Source organism: Pleurodeles waltl, chromosome 2_1 (assembly GCF_031143425.1).
Source record: "Pleurodeles waltl isolate 20211129_DDA chromosome 2_1, aPleWal1.hap1.20221129, whole genome shotgun sequence".
NCBI classification, from domain to species: domain Eukaryota; kingdom Metazoa; phylum Chordata; class Amphibia; order Caudata; family Salamandridae; genus Pleurodeles; species Pleurodeles waltl.
The window spans coordinates 234,658,677-234,686,206 of NC_090438.1; positions in this window are offsets into that span (position 1 = coordinate 234,658,677).

A 27,530-nucleotide genomic window follows, 5' to 3' on the forward strand; every position below is an offset into this window, starting at 1 on the left:
TGTTTTAGTTGTGTTGTTATGTTGCTTTTTGTTTTGTATTCTCTAATGTTTTAAAGATTATTTTAGATATTTGAATACATGTTTCTACAAGTTTATATTTACAGCCAAAAGAAGCACGTGCTTCCAAAATTCCCATTACAATCAACCATTTACCACTGTCTAACTTCGTAAAATTGGGGTGCTCCAGGGCTCCTACAGTGCTTGATTTTTGTGTTAGGGCTGAAGGCATTTATTTTAAACTAAACCAGAATTTTCTAAAAAAAGAATCTAAAGATATTACTTAAATGGCAAATCAAGAAAATATATTTGAGTCAAAGGGTAGTAAGAAAGTAGACTGTTCTCAAAAGAACCAAATGTATCTACGGTCCTGTAATTTCATGTAGGGTTTGTGAAAATAATAATTCTGAGTGAAGCGCTCTTTCTTAGATCAAACATACTTCCTCAAGTCCAAACTAGATGTGAGGAGAAAGATTGTGCTAGGAAATGGTAATAAGTACAAACTGAACATGTGTAACGAGCATGAGTACCCACTTGTATTTGCTAAATATGCTAAGAACGGGGTAGGATTTTTCCCCAACTAACACCTAGGGTGTAGTGCTAATTTCTACGCACAAAATGCAACCTCATTTCCAAAATGGATGCAAGTATGCATTTTTGTGCTAAGAAATAGTGACAAATGCAGCAGAACAATGAGCTCAGGCAGCTGGCTGTGCTTGCTAAATGTCCTCTTGTGGTAGAATATTTCTCCAAATTATGCAAGTGGGAGTAATTGCAAAACTATCTGTAATGGATTAATGATAAATTAACAAAATTATTTTAATGATTTTGGCATAATTGAAAATCTATCAAGGGCTACATTTTATGGATAGTACAAAGCAGTAAAACCCATGTGGGCACGTGTATACATCAGAAGTCCAGATATCACCAAATATAGGCATGAAGCAGTTTGGGAAATCAAGATCTTTCCCAAATGGGCAATTCCATTTAAGGCATTGTAATCACCTTTGATAATTGTACATATGTAGCTGCACTTTAATCTTAAGTACCTACAATACCCATATAAAACATAAGAAGGGAAAATTCATGAAATGATAACTGAATCATACATGTCTTCATAAAAAAGTATTTAAACCATGTTAAAGATCTCAAACATTTGGGTTCTAATATCACATATGTGCTTCAAAATAGATAGCTAATTCTTAAGCAGTAGTTAATAAATGTTCACCTTACTTTGTGTGGATGCCTGAATGCACTCAATGTAGAATGGCTGAACAGCTTCATTGGTAATGTCATCAATAATATTATTTAACATTTTTTGAGTGATGCAACGTATGAGATCATAAGCACAAGATGCAAGCCATAGTAATATCACTAAACTATAACTGGCAAACATCAGTGGTGTTTTGTTTTATCTTGTCTCAAGACCTTAGTATTGTTTCACTTTAACCTTAGTTTTTTCAGTGAAAGTTCAAGTATTTTTATGTAACTAACAATAATGTCACTTTAAACATTGCTGTTTTCAGTGAATTTCTGTTTTTTTAGACAAAGGAAGATCCTATTACCATAACATCACTTCAACCTTTTGTCTTTTCAGCAAATATGTATGAAATAACAAACTGGATTATTATTTTGGGTGGGCAATTGCCCATGTCAAAAAATAATTATAGCTCTTAAAGCCACTACATTTACCTCACATCAGTCCCCTGGTAGCTATGGCACAATGCAGGCAGGCTTAACTTAAGGCAATGCATAGGCAGATAAGCTTTGGTTAGGACAATAAGTAAAGTGTCTACATAGTACCAAAAAAGTAATAAAAACTAAGCAATAAATATACCTAAATATGTGTTTTAATGCTGTGAAGGAAAACAAGTAAACAAGTACACAATTTCATTGAGCCAAGTAAATGGTCTTGGTAGACCGGGACCTAGGTGCAATATTAGGCTGACAACAATAGATCCTGGGTCCGGTACAGTAACACTGATCAACCAGGTCAGAGATTTTAACTTGGGATATAGTTTCTTTTATTTTAAGTCAAACTTTATCAGTGGGTCTAGGCAGCAAGCTGTATCTGATGAGGCATACAGGCATTCAATGAGGAACCACTGAAGCAGTTAGTTTTGGTGGGAAAAGCACAGAGTGGGAGGAATTCCAATTTTGCTCAGGGGAAGTCTTCTTGTAGTACATATACATTTGGACTTATTCTCTTTTTTGGAGCTCTGAATACTCCATCAGTTTAATACTACAGATGTATCCCTGAATTCCATGAGGCCAAAGACATTCCTGCTGTGGGTCTGCTAAATCACATTTGATGCTGTGGGGAAACTATGAGCAGGAGAAACCTGTTATCATAGCACAGCAAGCTCACGTCTTGGGTGGAGAGGCTAGTGTGGATCTTCCTGGTCCTCAGAGGTTCTAAGTCTAAGTTTTTTTGGGAGTGGTAAGAGAAACCTATATAGACACAGCCAAGCATCTTAGGTCTTTTTAAACAGCACTTGGAAGTCCAGGTTCACTCCAGCTGAGGATACTAGCAGGGTCCAGGTCATGTCCGGATGGTACTGGGCAGCTGGGCCCTTCATGAAAGAAAATACCTCTTGCAGCTTAGTGTGGGCATGTAGCTACATAGGAGATTGGCCAACTGACCCTTAGACTATACTATTTTGTCCTTGGTGCTAGAGTAGCAGGCCTGGTCCTTCAGAGTACTTCTCTGTCACAAACAGCAGTTCCAGTCCTCTTCTGTTCTTCCAAAGGTCCCACAATAGGGTGCCTGGGGTGCCAAATATATGACTGGAATCAAAAAGTGGCTCCTCCCTAACCAATGGAGTAAAAGTTCTCAGGGATAACCCTGCACGTAACATTACACACCTTTGTAGCCCAACCACAAACAATGTCACAGTGTCCCTCACTCTCAAAATACTAGATTGGAAAACAATCTCCCTTATTCAAAGCCTGTCTGCCCCCAGAGAAGGGGCCAGGATAATGAATAATCCCTTCCTGTATTGTCACTTCAAACCAGTTCTGCGGGCAGCTTTCTCTCCACTGGATTTGGTGCCAGCCCGACCCAAAGGAAGAAGACTGAGCCCTTTCAAGGTGTCACCTAATAGCAAGCAGCCAGGAGGAGACGGGGGCATAGTTCGGTGTCAAATGGCCATACGTCACTTTTGTTGATTGTTTGACTAGAGGGACATGTCCCCCTCTGTCCTGGGTCCATTTTACTGTCTGCTTCATTTTTAGTTAGCTTGCTTTCAGTGGGGATGTTTTATTTTCGAGTCAGCTGTAACTCTGTGATTCTGTGAAAGCATTGTTACTATTATTCTGTGCATGACATTTCACCATGTATCCTTTTTCGAAGGTTGACGTGCCATAGTACAGGATAATCCAACTTGCAATTGTCACCATAAAAGTTTGTGAATTTGTAATTAACCTGATGGCACCTACCCATGGGAGGACCTTCTTCATGGAACACAAATCAGTTTTCTTATAAAAACTCTGTGTAGGCCAAGGGACAACAGGTTAGTCATTTCAGCCAGAAACCCTTCCACGCAACATGACATTTTATTGCTGACCTCAGCCCTGCTTCCACAGTCAACCCAGGAGATGACAGGCAGACCCCTTTCCTTCAGGTAATGGGGTGGGTGCTCCTCTCATGAACTAATTATGGACAGACTGGGCTAACGGTTAGGAGTTAGGGGCTAGGTAGAAGTCACTTATGCATATTATTCCAATATGTTGGGACTGTTTATATTCTTCTCACTGTTCACCACCATTTTAATATTGTTATGCCTCATTGCCCTATTAATTGCAGCACACATATGTTATCGTAGAATGCACTTCTTTCAATAAATGTTTTGAAAACCACACTGAATCTCTTTCTTAGCCTATAAGTGTCTGAGACTTTTGCTAACGAGAGAAAGGGGCAAGACTTGTCGGCCACAACTTTCCCTGAGAAGTCACTGAGTGTTGTGTTCAGACTGCCACAAATCACCTTTTCTTTCAGGTTCTGGTGACGTGCTCCTAGCTAGCTGAAAGTGTTGGTCCGACAGTTGCCAAGACGGTGAGGGGCTGACTCAGTCACCCACAAAACAGTGGTATTGCCAACCCTAATCCAGAAGTCTTGTTACTATAACAGGAGTCTACGACACCTACTTCCTATGTGGTACCAGATGGATCTCGAATTGGGAATGAAGAGTGCCAGACTCAACACTAGGTCCTGTAGCCCCTGCATGTTATATGTTATATGTTATATGTCACATGTCTAGACTTACTGATCTAGGACAACTGATGGCTGAGAATAGGCAACTGGCCAAATACTTTCTAGGCACATGCCGAATTGTGATGGAAGCCCATGATGCATAAGGTCCATTCTCCAATAGGGGTTGAAACATATTGGCCTAAACAAAGGTGTAGTGCCATAATTCCATAGAAACTTGGCTTTTTTGCAAACCAAAAACACACACTATTAAAAAAGGTACATTGTTGTTTTTACAGTTTTTGATTCTCCTGAAGACCGCAACAGACAACAGTCTCATAAATGCTCCCTTGGTCATGGTTGAGCCCGCTTGGTTTTCAGAGACAAGGATGCAACCCTATGATGAAGCATGCTATTAACTGAGTGGGTGGGGGCCCTAAAATAAAAAAACAAAAGTTTATTTAATTCTCAGAGGGAAATTACCATTTATTTGACAATTTGGATCTCTAGAAAATAAGGTTAGTGGGTACTTTTAAGTGTGTAGCATTTACACAAAATCAAAGAACACACACTCTCTCAACCATGATCTAGCTTTCTGCCATATTTAGTGCAATTCTGTTCAGCCATTTGTGTTGCAGCTGTGTCTAATTTTCCAATGTGATCACATGTAATCCCCCTACTTTGTTTCGTCCCTCACTTACCGGATCACCCTGCAATTTTGCAGGAAGGTGCAGAGTTGAATGAGGCTTTTGTTTGGAAAGTTTCATGAAGACTCAAATAATGCTAAAGTTATAAGGATACCAAAACATTATTTTATATAATACCCTATAGCAGAACCCACTGGGTAATTATAGTCAGGATCATGTTTCCATAGAAAATGATATTTTTTTTTGGTTTACTGATAACTTTGGCATTATTACAAGACTTTCCCGAAAAGTCTCTTCTACCTTAGGTTTTTCCTAGAAAGTTTTGGAGTGTTCCGTCACACAGGGGGCACTAAAATGGTGGATACCAAAATGTGCATTCCCCTTGCAATTTTCCATAGGGAAATTAGACATAGCTAAAGTAAAAACAGCTTAACTGAAGTACACCAATTTTGGCAGAAACTTGAAACATTTAAGAAGTTAAAACTTCAAGCTCAAGCAGGCATTTTAATAGCTGGTCGTCGTCCAAAGGAAAAGTTGCAGTCACCATCATAAGACTCAGGGACTCAGGGCCTGATTAGGAGTTAGGCAGTTGAACCGCCACAACTCCAGGACAGCAGTGAGGAGGCAGCCGTCAAGCTGGCGTCCTCACCATCGCCTTAGTAAGATGTTTCTTCTAGGATGACCACCTGAAACATTGTATTACAACATTTCTGCCGGTCAGCCCGGTGGAAACAGTGCAGTGGCATTGGCTTGGGCTTCCTCTGGGAGAATGTGCAATAGCAGACAGTGTGCATTATAAGGGTGCTGGCTGGGGGGGCCACTCCAATGCCCATGAAATGGTTGTGGGCAGTGCAGGGGCACCCCTGTGGCCCCAAGCACTGCCTTGCCACCAGCTTTTTCATGGCGGGCCCCCACCATGAAAAGGCTGGCAGAAAAGGCAATTGTGATCAGCAGGGCAGTGCCGAACTCTGCACTGCCATGGCTGACAGGGACTTAAACCGCCACCTACCTTTCGGGGATGAGGTAGAGGCGGTGGTCTCTTGGGTGTCTGAGTACCAGCATCATAATCTGGTCGTTGGACTGTGAGGATTGCGATGGTTCGACCGCCTCTGTGAGTTTGGTGGTCCGTGGACTGCCAAACTTGAAATTAGGCTCTCAGTCCCTGAGTCCTAGAAACAACATTGAAATAAGATATAAGGGCAGGGTAGGGTATCCTGACCATCTGAGCCATGTAACAATAACGTGTCCTTGCCCTGTACCCTCACATATTACATTACTTATGAAAGTTCCCATCACTGTATTGATAACATCCCTAATGACATCAACATAGCAACACTGTTTATGGTGAGGGTGCGAGTTATAGTTACTTGAAATAACTATACCTGCTCAATTTCAGTATTTTTTTTTGTTTAAAACATTCTATTTTAAGTGATATTTTCATTTAACTATAACACTGCATTTAAAGTGCATTTATGTTTATGAATTAAAATAAAAAACAGAACTGAAATTTGCAGGATATTGTTAGGATCATATTTCTAAACTCTCTCAACATCCAGGGAAACAATAACTCAAATTTAACAATATGTTATGTGTATTTGTACAATACACAACCTCATCTCAGGAGGGCATTCTGACCCTAACACATGAGCTATATGGCCCTAGCCAGGGTTGTTGTAGCTGAAGAGCCAGGTTTTCAGTTTCCTGTGAAGTTCAGGATTTGAAAATGGGGCTCTGATGTTTAGGGGAAGGCCATTCTTGGTATTAGAAGCAATGTAGGAACTGGCATGGCCATCAAATCTAGTTCTGTGTATATGTAGTCGGGTGCGAGTAGGAGTTCATCTAAGAGGAGGTGCCTTGTAGGTTTGTGGAAGCTTATGTGGTCATGAGGGATTTGGGGTCAATGGTGTGTAAGGCTTTCTATGTGTGTATGTGAGGAGTTTTAGGAGTGCTTGTTTGTGGATTGTGAGCCAGTGGTGCTCTTTGAGGTGTAGGGTGATGTTGTTGTGGGGGGGGGGGGGCTGAGGGTCAGTCTAGTCACTGAGTTTTTGCATTGTCTGGAGTTATTTGGTCAGTTGAACATTGATTTCAGTACAGAGTGTATTGCTATAGTCCAGCTTGCTGGTGAGAAGGTCTTGGGTGATGCTTCTGTGAGTGTTGGTGGGGAATCATTTAAATATCTTCTTGAGCATCCTGAGTGTTCTGAAGGTATTTGGCTCTGCGTAGCGGGAATTGACTACAGGGCCCCATCTATGCTGTGGGCAGCCAACCCCCATAGCACATAGCCTTTGGCCTTGTGCAGCAGAGTTTGGCAGCAGGGAATTTTCTTCAGCCAGTTTTAACCCACTGCATGTGGCCAGTTCATATGTGTTTCCATTGACTTAAAATATCAGTAGAGCACTGAATTTCCTTTTCTATTTATTTTGAGTCACAACCCCAATAGTGCGTTTGTGAATGCTGGAGCCTCCATACGTCCCAAAGTAACAGAGAGGGTTTTTTAACTGAATCCAAAATGACATATTGTATTTTGGATCATGATGAATATGCTCTAAATGAAATGCTACGGTGTCAAGGTTACTTACTCATGTAAACAACCAGAGTTTATCATTTGAGACTTAAAATGGAAAGCAACTTAAACCTATTAATCAGAAACAAAAAAAGATACTGAACATGGTTGTTACATGTAAGGCGTTTCATTTGGCACTAATTAGTGGACTACCAGTCCCACGATGCATTACATTCATAAATGTCAAACATTTACAAATTAGATCTCTCTGGGATGCAATCATCACTTTCATATTGTTTTCTATCACAAATAATGTCTCTGTTTTATTTCACTTAGATGTGTGCTTAAATTAATGCAAAACATTATACAAATAACAACACAAATAGCTGATTTGTGACACAATTTAAGAAAGGAATATATGCACAAAATTGTCATGATTTTAACAAGTTGAGATAGAGAATTAAATTCTCGGTTTGTAAGAGAAAAATGAAGAAAGAAACTAAGAATTAAAGAGTGAGGCACATATGTAGAGCATATTGACAGACTTGTTTGCCATGAGCAAGACTCTAATTGTAGCATCCCACTCTTTTTGCAGCATGCTGTTTTTCATGTGATTAGAAGTAACACAATTGGACTTTTAGTTGCCTCCAAGGCTGCTTCTTTTTTTTTATTTGGAAGTTTGCATTGACGTTGATATATATTCCACTGACAAACCACATCTAAAAACCAATAAAATGCACCAGTTATGGTTCAGTAAATCTGCCCCTCCCTCAGCAATGGTGACAAATATAAGGGGTTGGTTCAGGTCACGGACAAATGCCCTGCACATCATGGGTTGATCAACCACAGATAGGTACACTATAGAGCAGGTCAATCCCTGGTTTGAACTGCCAGAGCCAATGCAGCAAGGGAGCTGGGAAATAAAGAAGAAAGGACGAGAGGAAATAGGAAAAAAAGAAAGAAAGAAGCACAAATAGGATAGAAAACTTGAAAGGAAAGAAAGAATGAAGGAATGAAAGACAGAAGGAAGAAAAAACTAAGTAAACAGAGAGAGAATAAATAAAAGAAAGAAAAATGAAAGAAAGCAAGAAAGAAGGAAAGAAAGAAAGAAATGAAAATGTGTTACAAGTGCTACAAATGTTTCCCTTAGGTTGTGAAATACTAGTAGTCAAATTACCAAAGTACCATCCAAATGGAGAAATCCACAGCATCGGCATGAGACAGGAACTGATAAAGGGTGGAAAGTGGCCTCTGCTCACATCTGATATAAAACATTCTGCTTCCATCTCAGGCTCTAAATACAAATGACAATAAAGTAACCATAAAGTAAAAAACAAAAAAGTGTCACTAAAGGGAACTTCTTTGTGATCATTGTGAGAGAGTGACATGTAATCTGTTAAAGCAAAGTTAATCAGTGGCTGAAGTAGGCTGACTCATTGTGTCATGGGTATGCTTTAGTTGGGGTATGCAAAAAGTGAAGGACACAACAGACCAATGGATGAAGAGAGGTGGCTGAAACTTCCTTTAACTAAGTATATAATACATACATTATTAGTCAAATTAAAAAAAGGTCTTTGCTAAAGCCTGACCTGAAGAGATTACTTTCCCTAGATATAATCATTGAAATAGCAGAAAAGAGTAACAACCACAATTGTGGTAAAACCAATTTTTGCTGTTTTTACCCCGATGTCCTCCATGGCTCAGATGTGGAGAGTTTCTGAGAGTCAGGATGTGTTGCACCTTTAAGTATATTTGTTTTGCCACATGAAGAATGAGGTTCAGAATTCATATGCCTATGGCAATTACTGTGACTCCTCCAAAACACTGAAACTTTGTTTGTATGCTTGAAGATAATGAAACTGTTCTACCTGTTATAGCGCTGTGGGTTTAACTTCATTATCTGCAAGCAAACTGAAGTTGTACCCAATAATATCATGTGCATTCATTTCAAAAGTTCTCACTGTTTGGCAATCCGGTTTGACAGAAAATAATATCCAAGTATATCCATTGCTAAGACGTTGCTGTGTAGCCATTTTAGTTATAGCTCCATGCATGTTATTTTGACATACTAGGCCTGCCGCTGTGCACTTTAACCTAGATATATTTTATTTGGCTTCACTTTATTATTGTTACAGTAGCCACTTTTACAGCCTTGTTTTGTTTCCTTCTATCTAACTGTTCTTGCCTAGGTCGGCACTCTGTTATCAAACAAGACATTCTTGATCACTCTGTGCTTCTTCCAAGGCTGCAGCAAGATGGGTTGCGGTGGTACAAGTTTAGTCTCTGACATTTATAGAAAACTCATATCCTTACGTAGGGACATTTTCTCAGAACATCAGCTGTTTTAATATAAAACACATTCCAGTCCCTTGCACGTTACGTAAATTACGTATTTGGCAGTTTGTAACCCTTTGAGCTACATTATGCCTGAGCCAGGCATCATGTATGCAGAGGAGGCGTTCACCATCTGGAGGGGGGGTGAAAAAAATGGCATTAGGAAATCTAAGAGATTTCCTTGCATCAGTTTTTTTCAGCACTTTTAATGCCTGCTCAGAGCAGCCATGAAAAGGGGGCATACCTACTCTGCAGGAGTAGCAACAAAATGTTAACACTGCTCCATGACATTTTGGCACTACTCCTGCAGAGTACATCAATTTTGTGAAATAAAATGAAGCTGTCGCCCCCTTACCCTGTGCCATGGTATGCCATATTTTAAATACACGCAGGGGGTGCTAACGGGCACAAGAAAAGTGGTGCTGCATTAGGTATAGCACCACTTTTCTTAAAAATGACCCATGGTGTTTAAAAGACAGTTAAAGGATGCACGCTTATGAAGTTCATGATCTCTTCTTGTGTGGACATAGGGCCACTGTAGGAGGCTGGCCTGGCTTATAGTGGGTACCCTGTGGTACTTACACCTTGTGCCACGTCCAGTTATCCCTTATTAGTAGAATAGAGGTGTTTCTAGGAGCTTAGGCCGTTAGAGGTAGCTATGGCAAAGCAGCTTAGGCTGAACTAGGAGACATGCAAAGCTCCTACTATACCACTTATATCATATAGCACAATATCATAAGAACACACAATACTCAGAGTTACTAAAAATAAAGGTACTTTATTTTAGTGACAATATGCCAAAAGTATCTCAGCGGATACCATCACTTAGGAGGTAAGTAATATACACAAATGATATGTACACAAACCCAAAACAGGCAAGTAACAGTAAGAAAAGTAGTGCAAACAATGTAGAATCTCAATAGGATGCAATAGGTAGACATAGGCCTAGGAGCAACACAAACCATATACTCCAAAAGTCGAATGCAAATCACAAATGGACCCCAGGCCTATGAGAGATTGTAGAGGGTTGCTGGGACAGTTAGAAAACAGTAAGGGTGTCCAAAATACCCCACCCCAAGACCCTAAAAAGTAGGAGTAAAGTTACCCTACTACCCCAAAAAGACAGAAAAGTTGTGATAGGGGATTCTGCAAGAACCACAAGCACCAACAAAACACTGAAGATGGATTCCTGGACCTGAGGACCTGTAAAGGAAGGATCCCATCATAGCATTTCCAGAGACTGGGGGAGGCTACTCCTCACCAGCCCTTCATACCTATTTCCAAAGGGAGAGTGTGTAACACCCTGTCTCAGAGGAAATCCTTTGTTCTGCCTTCCTGGGACTGGGCTGCCCAGACCCCAGGGGGGCAGAAACCTGTCTGAGGGGTTGGCAGCAGCAGCAGCTGCTGTGGAAACCCCAGAAAGGCAGTTTGGCAGTACCTCGGTTCTGTGCTAGAGACCCGTGAGGCATGGAATTGTCCCCCCAATACCAGGATGGTATTGAGGTGACAATTCCATGATCCTAGACATGTTACATGGCCATGTTCGGAGTTACCATTGTGACGCCACATATAGGTAGTGACCTATATGTAGTGCACGCTTGTAATGGTGTCCCTGCACTCACAAAGTCCGGGGAATTTGCCCTGAACAATGTGGGGGCACCTTGGCTAGTGCAGGGTGCCCACACACTAAGTAACTTGGCACCTAAACTTCACCAAGTGAGGGTTAGACATATAGGTGACCTATAAGTTACTTATGTGCAGTGAAAAATGGCTGTGGAATAACGTGGACGTGTGTTAGAATTGTCTGAGCTCCCTAAGGGTGGCAAAAGAAATGCTGCAGCCCATAGGGATCTCCTGGAACCCCAATACCCTGGGTACCTAGGTACCATATACAAGGGAATTATAAAGATGTTCCAGTGTGCCAATGAGAATTGATGAGAATTGGTGAAAATAGTCACTAGCCTGCAGTGACAATTGTGAAAAGCAGAGAGAGCATAAACACTGAAGTTCTGATTAGCAGAGGCTCAGTGATACAGTTAGGCACCACACAGGGAACACATACAGGGCATACATTATGAGCACTGGGGTCCTGCCTGGCAGGATCCCAGTGACACATGGGCAAAAACAAACATACATACAGTGAAAATGGGGGTAACATGCCAGGCAAGATGGTACTTTCCTACAGACACATACTGTTTTTTTCAGTTTTGTAAATGCTTACTGAGGTGAGCACTTTTTTTTACACTTCTGAAATGCTCATATATTCCATTGTTTGTTAGATGAAGAAAAGTAATACATTAACTCGAAGATCTGAATTTATTCCCCAAACCTATTTTTATATTGAGTCAGTAGAGGGCACTGTTACCAATAGAAATGTTTGTTCTGCTGAGAACTTTGAAATGCTTTAATTGATCATGACACATTGCTTTAGCAATACACCCACTGAAAATTGGCTGCATTTTAAAATGCTGAGAATAACAGCCTTGGATATGATTAAAGATAATTGATTACAGCCTATGATTAAACATTAAATATCGTGTCTCTGGCTTAATCATGATCAAACATTTTACAGCTGAAAATAGTTCACAACAAAAAGGTAGAACTCAAATGTCATTTTTATTTGTATATTTTTCTTCTGTAATGTGGCCTATCAAATTAAACCTGGAAGATGGCTCCCCTCATAAAGTGTTAATCAGTGATACTGTAAAATATTTTAATGAACATCACAGGCAAGGACTTGACAGTAAAAATTACTAATAGAGGTTTTCACCATTTAACAAAAATGTCAATTGTTCAGCGTGAGCTATCTTGTATGCTAGCACTAGTAAATATGAACAGTTAGATCTGTCATCATGAGCTAGCAGCTTGTGTGAAAGCGGATGCCTCGATAAACGTCCTAAAGTATCTAATTAGCATAGACAAATGGCTATTTCAATTCTGCAGAACGTTTTAACTGCCTACCTTTAATTAGTGTGAGCAATAAAGCACGAAGAATAAAGCTATTCTTGGACTAAAGGTTAATATCTTGCAGCCCATGTATTCCGTACAACAACTGCTCGCACAATACCGTACTTCACTGCTCCAAAGCATAACATGCTGGAACAGTAAAAGAAAAGTGTAATACAATATATAACACACGACCTGTTTGTATTTGAGAGCAAAGCCTTTAATTGCAAATAATTAAAATAGACTCCTTTATTAAATAGTGTTTCCACACGTTTCTATGGTGCAATGCATTATGGGGTTCTAATTCTGATTGGAGCAAGGGTTCACTGTAATTCTGTATTTTTCATTAGCAGATGATCTGTCGTTTTTGTGCTGTTGGGTTTTTGAGCTGAATTACTACATTATATGTTATTTTGCTATACTATGGCTGTTGTTTTCTACTTTGACTTTTTCGATGTTCAATGTCGTGGTTTTGTGTATTTCTCTTTAAAAGTTTTCATGACTTTTTGAAATGGCCCCTTCTGCATGGTCATACCCAAACTTTTTCCCTTCCTCCTCCTATTTTTCTGATCGTGTTTTTGTTGGTTTTAGGACTCTGGCCACCTTACCATTGCTAAAAAGTGCTAAAGTGGATGAGCTCTCTACTCTAAACATGGTATAATTGGCATATTTAATGTTTGGCATATTTAATTTACTTCTAAGTCCCTAGTAAAGTGCACTATATGTACACAGGGCCTGTAAATTAAATTCTACCCGTGGTCCTTCATCATTGATTGTGCCATCCACTACAGTAACCTCTCAAACATGTTTCAGGGCTGCCACTGTTGAGCCTTTCTGTGCAGTTTAAACTGCCATTTCGAACGGCAAAACCTTCTTTTTTAATACATGTAAGTCAGCCCTAAGGTAAGTCTGAAAACGCCACTTTTAGAAAGTTGGCATTGTCATACTTTAACCATTCTGTGCCTTTCCCTATCTCTGGATACAAGTTTGGGGTAGATGACAGCTGGGTTTTGTGCATTCTCAGACAGTCACAAAAGGGGAGCTTAATGTACCTTAAAAGCCCATTAAATGGCTTGATGGGGGTGCAGCTTAGCACTGCTTCACTTCTGAAAAGGGTTGTGCCTCTACTCTCACAAAGGCCTGCGTAACCCACTGTGGAGGGTCTGGAGACAGTGAGGACAGGAAAGGGAACTTGTGGACTTCAAAGAAAGGCCTAGAAGTTTCTTCAACCTTCCAGACCCTGGGCACCAAAGTATAAATACTAGACCCCCAAACCCCACCAAATCAGATTCTACTGGTGACTCTGCCAGGAAGAAGGACTGCTGTGCTGCCAGGAGGGACTGACACTCTGCATTTACATTGCTGCATTGGTCTACTGCTTTTGTTGTAGGAGGGACTGCCACATTTCTTCTTGCTTTTCTGTGTTGGTCTACTGCTGCTGCTATAGGAGGGACTGCCACTTTGCTGTTTGCTCTCTGTGTTAGCCTGCTCCCTGCTGCTTCTATCCTGCAGTGAGAGGGAATGGACTTCCTCTACACACCCTTGAACCTAAGAATCTCCAAGGGTTTGTTGGCTTGCTCCTGGTCTTTTTTCAGTCTCATGGACATCAAAGACTGGTTCAACTCTGCCATCCGTGAGTCTATCATGCCAAGTGGTACCACCCAAGGGCTTGACTCTTGGAAGTGGGCCTAACATGCTCTGCCTTCTCTGGTTTTCATCAGACCTGCACTGTGAAGCAACGAGAAGCATCACAAGGCCTCGCTGCGCAGCTACCAGCTCATCGTAACCGACGCACAGTGATGTCAAGCTCTGCAAAGCCTTGCTGCACAACTTTCTGGGATTAATGCAAAGCTATGCCAAGCCCCTGAAAGACTCACTGAGCAGCTCCCCAGGATCAAGGCAAATTATACCAAGCCCCACAAAGCCTTGCTGCTCAACTTACCGGAATCATCGCCAAACAACTCGAAACCTTGCAAATCAATGCCGTGCAGACCCTGCACCAGAATTTCAGGTAGTGTGTTCAGAGGGCCCAAGTGGGTTTCTGTAACTGGGTCGTGCTCAATCGTGAGCCAGTTTGTCCCAGTCTAGCGCGACCAGATATCTCCAGTTGGCGCTTTGCGCTCATATACACTATTTTCACCGATATCTTCAAAATTGCATGTCGTTTTTGCCTTGTTTTAATCAGAAATAAAATCTCCATTTTACTAACCTTGTGTTGAGTCTTTTTGTGTTGTCTTTCACTATTTTACTTTAATTTAAGTGTTGCACAAATACTTTACACATCGAGCCTGACTGTTCTGTGCCAAGCTACCAGGGGGTGAGCACAGGTCAATTTACCTCTGCGAACTAGAGACCCAATTTCTAACAGTGACAAACAACTGTTTACCACTGTTTAAAGTTGTGAAATAACTTTGTTTCGGCTCTTCAATTATTCAGGACACCATTCAACCCAAATCTGTGACACAGGCCAGTTTTAAATTAGCACTTACAGTTCAAACTCAACATGATATGGCTCAATATGTCAGGCTGATCCGGCTATGTAAATGCAAGTGCATGCATAGACTATGGGAGTGCAAAATGGCAAAATGTTGTTCTGACAACGTCCTGTGTTTCTGTCAAACGCTGGGGCAGATTTTCTAAGATTTGACACAATACAGCAATGCACCGAATTGCACCAAATTATGGACATTTAGTGCATGTACTATAGGAATTTTGTATTGAAAGGGAGAGACCAGAACAGCATAATGGGCTTGATTACGACCTTGGCATAAGGGATATCCCGCCTGCTGTTTTACAAGTTTCATAGCTTATAATCGAACTTGTAATACTACGGACGGTACATCTGTCACATTTGTGATGGAGTATCCCATCCACCAAGGTCGTAATCAGACCCTATATTTACTAAGATATGGTGCTCTTTATCTCTTATTTGGCGTTGGTGCAATTTTGGCTGACTTGCACCATGCACACACCCTTGCACCATAATGCAAATGAATGTGTGTGATGGTTAGCAAATGTTTTGTACTGAAAGGTAGCTTTCCAGTTCAAAATAGTATGCTTGGAATTAGTTTAGTACTTGTTCAAGTTTGTACAGTACAGCACACATTCAAGGATGGGAAGGTTTGGGGAAAATAATTATGTGTCAAACATTGTGATTGTCTCAAGGAAGCATAATTTTTTTTGCAAACTGTTTTAGTAAATAGGACTTTAATGAAAAACTATGGATGGATGCATGAAAACACCCACATACCATCCTGGGAAGCCCCCTTGATTCAAAGTAGGGCTACCTTGCATTAGTTTAGTCATACCTTCTAGCACAAATCAAGATCTTCACTGTTTGCCCTGAATAATAACTAGTTTCAAAACGTTGCCCCAGTTTGTGTCTCTCTTTTTAACTTTGCAACTGTGTAAATCATTGATAAACCAGTCACCTTATGTTTAGTCCCTCCAGTTCCGAAATATTTCTGCACTTTGGCTTTCAAGTTAAAATCATTCGTTTGTCACCATTTTTAAACTGAATCAAAAAAGCCATATTCATCCAGTTTTTAATGAAACAGCTTTAAACATACCCTGACAAAAAAGAGCATATTAATTTTACACTCACTATAAGAGATAACTCTCATGGCAAGAGGGTGAATGTATTTCATTCATTTTCTAAATCGAAATCCTGCTTTGGGATTGTTTTCAAAGATAAAACAAATGACGTTTGATGGAACCACATGGAATTGCTACTATACATTAGCAGGATCCACCCCTGTGGTGGTTCTTATTAATGCATGCAATGACCAATGTCCAACAGCAGTGCTTAATTTGTGCTTGTTGTTTCTGGTGAGGAGCACTTATTTTTGAGGACCGGCACTTATTTTTCTGCCTCAGTTATTTACTGTGTGCAAAAGATACGCATGGGAAAGACAGAGCAAGAGAAAGCCGCAAGAGTGAGATGAAGGGGCAGGGAGTGGCTGTAAATGGCATGAAGAGACCAGAGATGGCTTCAGGATTACTCTGCCTCAGTATTCCATGTTCGCACATTTAATTGCAGCAGCCCCCTGTTTAAAAGGAGGGCACGTTTTTATTTACATATTAAGCACTGTCCAGTAGACATTTCAAAATGAGATTGTCAGAACCTCCCTCAGGGCGATGCAGTGATTTACTCCATAACCCTAGCAGAGAAGGCCTAATTATAAATCAGGCTCTAAACCTGTGCATCATCTTCATTATGTTTGTGATGTGAAATTCCTTCTATTACACTATTACGTGACCTATAACGCAGGACTTCGGAGAGCCCTGAAGAAACAATGCTCTAGCAACATTTACAATGCGAGCATTGTAATTACTGATTTCTGTGTGCCTGGGACAAATTATGAGCAACATATAAAGTGGATTTATTTTGTATGAAGTACCATTTGAGGAATAATTTTGAATGGATGTTTTTTTGCACACAATACTGCCTGAGGAATTGTTTCTAATGCAAAACCTGATTTATTTTCTCAATTAGTTTTGGAACTTATTTCACATTCTAAGTGTTGCTGTTACAGAGGTGCTTCTAAAGACCTGTGCAGGACCTCGAGTGCATGAAAAATGTGAAGTATTTCTATATTTAGGCGCCTCTCAGTGGTTTGTTGAGCTACATACATACATAGTCAGCCATTTCTCTTTGTTCTCTGATTTCTTGCTTGCCAATCTACTCATCTTTTGTCAAATGTGATGGTTGATTAATGCATATTTTCTGCAAACTGTAAAATGCTTTTGTGGGGTAGTTGGCTAGGAGGTAACATTTTAGAAGCATTTTTAATTCTAATCAGTTTCCGTATTCCTGTGCTGCTCTGGGAGACGTATGGAGACCTTGAGCTCACAGAAATATTACAATTCATATATATGTTTTTAATTTACCTTCATTCTAATTGTTGCAGTGCTATTGGTGCAGGGGTTCTTAGCGGTTGTTTACTTGTGGGATCCTTGCCCTGCACTCATGCATGTGATTCTTGGTGGGTGCGGGCACAGGGCTGTCATATGGGTTTAATGGGCCAGGATGGACACCAGATATCATGCTCTTCTCTTTAGCCTAGGGATTTATGAGTGTCATAGGTGTATATCATCAGATTATTTGCCTCAATTATCAGTATCATGGCACATTTTAGTATTGAAAATAATATTTATATTCCTTTGCCATGTTTGTGGCCAACTTAAAGCGTTTGCTTAATTTGTTAGTGTTTTGCTTTTGATGACTTGTTTTGTTTTTAAAAAAACCTCTTCATTGATTTAACATATACAGCAGCGGTGGTGGTAGGACAAATAATTCACAGCATTACAACGTTTTTGTGTTTTGATGATATGGATTGTGTTGGATTGTAATGCTCCTCCCGGCGGCCTCGCTTCTTACATTTTAATATCTATTTCTGGATGAAACAGAGACACATCTGTGAAGGGGGGGCTGCTAAAAATGTAGCAAGCGAGAAATATTTCAACACTAAAAAGAACACTAATGTTAAATGTTCTTTTTACCAACATGTGCAATGCATTGTAACTGCAATACACTCTTCTGGGCAGGAAGATGTTGAGATCACTCACAGATCAAGTGTACCAAAACCAAAACTAAAGCATTGTCTCTCAGTGCTGCATTCACTGCAGTGATGGCTGACACCAATTACTCAGAAATAGAGCTATCCGATGAAACTGAATTTTCCAGACAAGTAACAGTCACAATAATGTAATATGTAGGAAAGTGGAGTGCTATGTGGTGTGGGAGTTAAACTTCCCCATGTAATACTCCCACAATAACCCAGAGATGGTCCTTGGATTCACACTAGTAATTCCTTAGCTAAGTCCTGGTACTGTGGCAAAGAGCAGTCAGGCATTACTTAGAAGAACATGTGTAAGGCAGGGATATAACAAAGGTCCCAGCAGCCCCCCACAGTGCGGGGTGGGGACTAAGCTCCAGGGGCCCCGTGAGTATAGCACTGAGTGAGTCCAGAGGGGGAGGGACCTCCATGTTCTGTGCAGGTTGACGACTTCCAGTTTTGTTACGCCACTGGTGTAAAGCATTTAACAACACAAATATGGACAATAAGTAACTGACACAACTCAAAGACGATCTAACACCAATTTATAAAAATAGTGCTTATTTTTATATATAACAACTGTAGGAAAGTACCATCTTGCCTGGCATGTTACCCCCATATTTCACTGTATATATGTTGTTTTAGTTGTATGTGTCACTGGGACCCTGCCAGCCAGGGCCCCAGTGCTCATAAGTGTGCCCTGTATGTGTTACCTGTGTTATGACTAACTGTCTCACTGAGGCTCTGCTAATCAGAACCTCAGTGGTTATGCTCTCTCATTTCTTTCAAATTGTCACTAATAGGCTAGTGACCAATTTTACCAATTTACATTGGCATACTGGAACACCCTTATAATTCCCTAGTATATGGTACTGAGGTACCCAGGGTATTGGGGTTCCAGGAGATCCCTATGGGCTGCAGCATTTCTTTTGCCATCCATAGGGAGCTCTGACGATTCTTACACAGGCCTGCCACTGCAGCCTGAGTGAAATAACGTCCACGTTATTTCACAGCCTTTTTACACTGCACTTAAGTAACTTATAAGTCACCTATATGTCTAACCTTTACCTGGTAAAGGTTGGGTGCTATGTTACTTAGTGTGTGGGCACCCTGGCACTAGCCAAGGTGCCCCCACATTGTTCAGGGCCAATTCCCCGGACTTTGTGAGTGCGGGGACACCATTACACGCGTGCACTACATATAGGTCACTACCTATGTGTAGCTTCACAATGGTAACTCCGAATATGGCCATGTAACATGTCTATGATCATGGAATTGCCCCCTCTATGCCATCCTGGCATTTTTGGCACAATCCAATGATCCCACGGGTCTGTAGCACAGACCCGGGTACTGCCAAACTGCCTTTCAGGGGTTTCACTGCAGCTGCTGCTGCTACCAACCCCTCAGACAGGTTTCTGCCCTCCTGGGGTCCAGACAGGCTTGTCCCAGGAAGGCAGAACAAAGCACTTCCTTAGAGAGAGGGTGTTACACCCTCTTCCTTTGGAAAATGGTGTGAAGGCAGGGGAGGAGTAGCCTCCCCCAGCCTCTGGAAATGATTTCATGGGCACACATGGTGCCCATTTCTGCGTAAGCCAGTCTACACCGGTTCAGGGACCCCTCAGCCCTGCTCTGGCGTGAAACTAAACAAAGGAAAGGGGAGTGACCACTCCCCTGACCTGCACCTCCCCTGGGAGGTGCCCAGAGCTCCTCCATTGTGCTCCAGACCTCTGCCATCTTGGAAACAGAGGTGCTGCTGGCACACTGGACTGCTCTGAGTGGCCAGGGCCAGCAGGTGACGTCAGAGATTCCTTCTGATAGGCTCCTTCAGGTGTTGCTAGCCTATCTTCTCTCCTAAGTAGCCAAACCCTCTTTTCTGGCTATTTAGGGTCTCTGCTTTGGGGAATTCCTTAGATAACGAATGCAAGAGCTCATCAGAGTTCCTCTGCATCTCTCTCTTCACCTTCTGCCAAGTAATCGACTGCTGACTGCGCTGGAAGCCTGCAAAACTGCAACAAAGTAGCGAAGACGACTACTGCAACTCTGTAACGCTGATCCTGCCGCCTTCTCGACTGTTTTCCTGGTGGTGCATGCTGTGGGGGTAGTCTGCCTCCTCTCTGCACTAGAAGCTCTGAAGAAATCTCCAGTGGGTCGACGGAATCTTCCCCCTGCTACCGCAGGCACCAAAGAACTGCATCACCGGCCCCCTTGGTCTCCTCTAAGCACAACGAGCGAGGTCCCTTGAATCCAGCAACTCTGTCCAAGTGACTCCCACAGTCCAGTGACTCTTCAGTCCAAGTTTGGTGGAGGTAAGTCCTTGCCTCCCCATGCCAGACTGCATTGCTGGGAACTGCGACTTTTGAAGCTACTCTGGCCTCTGTGCACTTCTGGCAGAAATCCTTTGTGCACAGCCAAGCCTGGGTCCACGGCACTCTAACCTGCATTGCACGATCTCCTGAGTTGTCCTCCGGCGGCGTGGGACTCCTTTGTGTAACTTCGGGTGAGCACTGTTTCCCTCCTCTTTGTAGTGCCTGTTCTGGCACTTCTGCCTGTGCTGCCTGCTTCTAAGAGGGCTCCTTGTCTCGCTGGGTGCCCCCTCTGTCCCCTGATGCAATTGGCAACATCCTGGTCCCTCCTGGGCCACAGCAGCATCCAAAAATCCTAACCGCACAACTTGCAACTAGCAAGGCTTGTTTGCGGTCTTTCTTCAGGAAAACACTTCTGCATGACTCTCCACGGCGTGGGGCATCCATCCTCCAAAGGGGAAGTTTCTAGCCTTTGTTGTTCCTGCAGAATCCTCAGCTTCTACTGTCCAGTAGCAGCTTCTTTGCACCCACAGCTGGCATTTCCTGGGCATCTGCCCATCTCCGACTTGTTTGTGACTTTTGGACTTGGTCCCCTTGTTCCACAGGTACCCTCGTTTGGAAATCCATTGTTGTTGCATTGCTGATTTGTGTCTTTCCTGCAGAATTCCCCTATCACGACTTCTGTGCTCTTTGGGGAACTTTAGTGCACTTTGCACTCACTTTTCAGGGTCTTGGGGTGGGCTATTTTTCTAACCCTCACTGTTTTATTACAGTCCCAGCGACCCTCTACAAGGTCACATAGGTTTGGGGTCCATTCGTGGTTCGCATTCCACTTTTGGAGTATATGGTTTGTGTTGCCCCTATCCCTATGTGTCCTCATTGCATCCTATTGTAACTATACATTGTTTGCATTGTTTTCTAATACTATACTGCATATTTTTGGTATTGTGTACATATATCTTGTGTATATTTGCTATCCTCATACTGAGGGTACTCACTGAGATACTTTTGGCATATTGTCATAAAAATAAAGTACCTTTATTTTTAGTATATCTGTGTATTGTGTTTTCTTATGATATTGTGCATATGACACTAGTGGTACTGTAGGAGCTTCACTCGTCTCCTAGTTCAGCCTAAGCTGCTCTGCTAAGCTACCATTATCTATCAGCCTAAGCTGCTAGACACCCTATACACTAATAAGGGATACCTGGGCCTGGTGCAAGGTGTAAGTACCCCTTGGTACTCACTACAAGCCAGTCCAGCCTCCTACAACAACCAAAACAAATAGCATAGGTTCGAGAGGGCCAGAAACATCCATTTTAGAAGTAATAGAAAATCACTGCAGAAATACATTTAAACATTGCATTGATGTCAATGGGAAAATGGCAAATGTTGCAAAAATGCACTTAAGATACGAGTTGCATGGAACCGTTGGGGGCTTTAAGCTAGTGCTGTCCTTAAGATCAGATCACAACCATCAGAGCAGGTTTACCTAGCCAGTGGAGTCCAGGTGCAGAGTTGTCCTGGCTGTCCATGATGCTGAACAGGACTCACATTGAAGTCAATGGCAGGATTCCCACTGGTGGAAAACGACCACTAGGTGGTCGAGGTGAGGGGACCCCTTTCAGGGTTAAGCTATTGCAGGCTCTGGGACCAGGCTACAACAGTCAGTTCATTTCTACCAGGTCCGTGGGGTCAGGGTGCAGAGTTGTCCTGGCTGTCTGTGGTGCTGAACGGGACTTGCACTGGTGCTGATTTTAACACTGGCATGAGGATGCTGACAAAGAGATGCAAAATCTTAGCTGGGGCTGGGTTGTAGATGTAAGATGCAGGTTGCAAGCTGTGCCCTGCACCTGTAGAGTTGAGTGAAGGCGTTAGTTACTGGGCTGGCAACCGTAAAGCTTCAGCAGCGGTAAGAATGCCAGAATCCTTTGGGCAGTTACCAGGCACAGAGAGATTGAGGTATCAGCCTGAAATTGAGAGGCAGGCTAGGTTATGACTCCCAGAAGACAGTGGACTAATTGGTTTTTGATGATTTTACTGCAGGCCTGATGGCCTGTGAAACTTTGGATTTGGAGGTCACTTTTACCTGCAGTTTGCAGGGGACTGATGCCATTAGTCCAGGGGAAACTGAAGGTGCATATGGCTTCCTGCCAACTTTGAAGTTAGTTGATTGGATCTGATGTTCTGATGTCAGGGGTGACCCTTAAATCATGTGTCTTTTGAAATCTCAAGGTCCTGGTTGTCTAGTAGAGAGAGAAAAGGGATTCCATCAAGAAATATGAATGTATGCTGTAAAGTGACTTATGGCAGAAGCAGGGTGACTCAAGCATACCTCTTTTTTGGAATGGGAGCTATTGTAATAAGTGTATTTTTTTGTGAGATGGGGGAGGTTTTGCCCAATCATTGAACCAGTTTGGCTGGAGTATTTTGTAAGGCTTGAATCTTTCGGGTAAGATATCTGGGAATATCCACCAGCAAAGTGTTGTAATAATTTATCCTTGAAGGGATCAAGGCTTGAATCAGGTCCTGTCTGGCTGTAGTCGTGATAAAAGAAAATATCTTTCTGGTGATTCTTAAGAAACCAAAACCTGTCAAGCATAGTTTAGTAATGGTGGCCTTAAAGAATCAATTTGAAAAGACAGAGAAAGGGCTCTCCCTAATTTATTGGGCCAACAGGTCCAATGACCTGAGAAACTACGGACAAATATTTAAATTTTATTGAAGTTAAGGACAAATGAATTATAGTTCATCCCTTTGGTGACAATGATGAGACGGTCTTTCATCCGCCCTAGTAATGAAGTGAGTGTCTTCAGCATAGGTGTGAAAGACAGTTCCAAGGGACTCAATGAGAGTTGCCAGAGTAGTCATACATAGGTTATTGAGAGTGGGACTCAGGTGGAAAGCCAGTAGGGACCTTTAACATGATGGGGTTGGGTAAAAATGTTAAACTTCCCATAGTGATGTTTTTCTCCAGGTATGAAAGAATGAATTGAACCAATCTAGAACTGTCCCTGAAAACCTGACATCATGAGCTTACACAGTGGGTTGATATGGGAGATGGTTTCAAAGGCTGCCAAAAGATCCAGCACTCTACTCCATGAATCCATCCAGCCACTCCATCACTGTACAAAATCGTTCTGAGATACTCAAGAGCTTACACTAACACCATCTATGATGAGAGTCCTTTCCCAAAAGCTGATTGTGCGTTGTGCAACAATGTATGCAAATCTAGATAATTTTATTGCTGACTGAACTTCTGTTTCTATCATATTGGTTAAAAGAGGAAAGAGGGAAAAAGGACAAACATTTGCTGAAATAGTTGGATCAAGCAACATTTTTTTAATTTTTTTTTATTTTTTTTTAACAAGAGGGACACCCTTGCTGTCTACAATTTATATTGAATTTTTCCGGAGGAAAAGGAAGAATTGCATGTTCTTGTAAGCTATGGCAAAGAGTGTCAGTAATTTTGTTTAGTTGTTGGATGGGACAGATATCTTGTGAAGATGCATAAAGTATTTTATTAGAAGCGAACACTACTCTGCTAATTCATGTGCAGGGTTCATGGCCATATTCTTAGGGCTAGCTTTAGGGTGGTGTGACCAGTGGAGCTACACCTGACACTGACCATGGGAGAGGCTCTGTGTTCAGAAATAACTTTTTTTTTTTAAAAGCACCTGCTTTCTTGTCTGTCCAACAGTTTTTAGGCAACAATAAAAAAGTTAAGCTAACACCGGTGATTAATGTTTCTGCTGAAGAAAGATCAGAGTTTTGTCCAGTGGCAGTTTTGACTCATCATAAAGTAGTAGAGAGGGTTAATATGCCTGCTGCAAAGAAGGCATACATGCAGATCACAGAACCGTAACTCGCCTTCTTTTGTGTAACATTTCATATAGATTGATTTACACACGTAAGATGTATTGCATCTCTATAAAGTGTGTGTGATTTAAAGAGGTCTGACACCCTACACAGGTTTGTGTAGGTTTTTAAAACAAAAGAAATGCATATGACAGAGGGGATGTGGAGAGATGAGTGGCAGGGTTGGAAGGTGGCATTAAGGGAATATATAGAGAAGGAGGTCCTGGGGGATGCCAAAAAAGATTGTCATACAAGGCACCTCTAACTGTAAAGCCGGCCCTGCTTATTCCCTAAATCAGGCTGAATGTTTCCTACTAGGCCAATACGTTTTGTGTGAAGAATGTTCGGTATGTCTCACAAAGCGACTCAAATTCTTTCAGGATGTTGGTGTCTGCTACTGGGAAGATATCTTTTTAAACAATTTGAAGGCTTCATTATTAGGATGTTTGGATTCACCAATGTGTTTTTGAAAAAAGGTGCCTTTATATTTTTTACGGGTTTGTAATATTGACGTAGAAGGAGTGAATATGCCTGTTTGCCTTGGGTCGTATAGTCTTTCTGCCATATTTGTTCTAGTTCTGTTCTTTCCCTTTTTAATCTTTTATATCTTCGTTGAAGCAAAGGTATGATCCTCTTATGTTTAAAATATGTCATTGGGATCACTAGGTCTGGGGAAGCAGATGGCCCTTCTCACAGGGCATTGGAATTATATGACAGGTGGTTCTCTCTCACGCATGGCAAAGATGTGTTAGACCCATTTTACCATACTTATATTTTGAATTGCTTCCAGGATCTAATTTTGAGCCTCGCTGGAGAGGGTGACTTCCAAGCTGATCGCTAGATTGACATTCATCAAGCTATGATTCATCGACTCACATTTTCAATAACCAAGGATGTATTCAAAGGCCTGGGGGCTCAGAATCGCATCTGAAAAGTGAACTGCAACCTGAGTGGGTTCAATGATTTTTGGAGTCTGAACCAGCTTTGTTTTCTAGACAGATATTGAGTTCCCCTAAAAATAGTATTTTTGTATTGTTAAGAAGACATGCCGCAGTCAATTAAAAGAATGAATGGGTGAAGTCTTTCATGGGGCCTAGGAGTCTGTATACCAAGATATGTTCGAAAGCAGAGCGGTGAAAGCTTAAAAGCTAAATCTAGTCTCTTTTTGATGCTAATCTGCATACAATGATATTCCTATAATCCACAACAAATCATGTAAACTAAGGCCATCCTCCCCTCTTTCCTGTTCTCTGCCAGGTGCTTAGGCCCGAGGGAGGAGCTAAAAAGATTGTGGCCCGTATTTATACTTTTTGACGCTAAACTGCGCAAACGCAGTTTAGCGTCAAAAAGTTTTGCGCCGGCTAACGCCATTCTGAAGCGCCATGCGGGCGCCGTATTTATTGAATGGCGTTAGCCGGCGCTAGCAGACCGGCGCTGCCTGGTGTGCGTGGAAAAAAACCACGTACACCAGGCAGCGCCGGCGTTGGGGAAAATGGCGTTAGGGCGTCTTAAAATGGTGCAAGTCAGGTTGACGCCAAAAAATCGCCTCCACCCGATTTGCGCCATTTTTAACGACGCCCAGACGCCATTTACATGACTCCTGTCTTAGTAAAGACAGGAGTCATGCCCCCTTGCCCAATGGCCATGCCCAGGGGACTTATGTCCCCTGGGCATGGTCATTGGGCATTGAGGCATGTAGGGGGGCACAAATCAGGCCCCCCTATGCCCAAAAAAATATAAAAAAAATAAAAAATTATACTTACCTGAACTTACCTGAATGTCCCTGGGATGGGTCCCTCCATCCTTGGGTGTCCTCCTGGGGTGGGCAAGGGTGGCAGGGGGGGTCCCTGGGGGCATGGGAGGGCAGCTGTGGGCTCATTTTGAGCCCACAGGTCCCTTAACGCCTGCCCTGACCCAGGCGCTAAAATCCGGCGCAAATGCGGGGTTTTTTGCCCCACCCACTCCCGGGCGTGATTTTTGACCGGGAGTATAAATACGACGCATTTGCGTCGCAGTCATTTTTTTAGACGGGAACGCCTACCTTGCATCTCATTAACGCAAGGAAGGCGTTCACGCAAAAAAATTACGCACTTTCCTCATACTTTGGCGCTAGACGCGTCTAACGCCAAAGTATAAATATGGCGTTAGTTTTGCGCCGAATTTGCGTCGAAAAAAACGGCGCAAATTCGGCGCAAACGGAGTATAAATATGCCCCTGTATGTGCAGACTTTATTGACCAGGTTTCTGAATAGACAGTCAAGATTAGAATCTGTGTTTATGTCACGTATAGAAAAGCAATGCTTCACTGGTGATCTAGCATTAAATAAAGTAGTTTTGAATTGCTGATGTGTTGCTGTGAGTTGCCTAGTCACACAGTTTACTAGTGCTCTTGTGTGCTTCCCCGTTTCAAATTTCTGAAACAGTTTATAGGAATTCAAGGAATTTGCAAAATAATTTATGGTAATGTGGTTTGCCGTATGGGACAAGATTGGGCGTATTGAAGTGCTCCCAGGGCTCTAAGGATAGGGGACACTACCGACTCTAAATGAGGGACAGCAGCATCCTGATATTGTTTAGCGGTCATGACACAAGACTGCGGCCTGAGTGAAAAGCACAGGAAGATCGGCCTTCTCCCAAGATAGCAGATGCCTGTTTATATCAAACTCGAAAAGGAAAGATAAATGGGCAGAGAAAACACAACTCCTAATAGAGTGCAGGTGGAAATAGAAAGTAATTCGAATCAGGTGTCAGGAGCAGAGGTGCCAAGATAACAATAAAATCCAAATAGGAATGAATTAACTACGTCTAAAAATAAAGAACTATTCACTTGTAGGAAAGTGCCATCTTTCTTGGCATGTTACCCCCATTTTTACCTGTATGTCAGTATGTTTTTGCCTGTCTCATTGGGATCCTGCTGGTCAGGACCCCAGTGCTCATAGTTTATGGCCTAATGCATGTGTGGTTGTATAGTGCTTAACGCTTATGCTCTCTCTGCTTTTAAATTTGTCACTATAGGCTAGTGACTTCATTTACCAATTTCACACCGGACCCCTCCTTGTAAGTCCCTAGTATATGGTACCTAGGTACCCAGGGCATTGGGGTTCCAGGAGATCCTTATGGGCTGCAGTATTTCTTTTGCCACCCATAAGGAGCTCAGACAAACCCTTTCACAGGACTGCCATTGCAGCCTGCGTG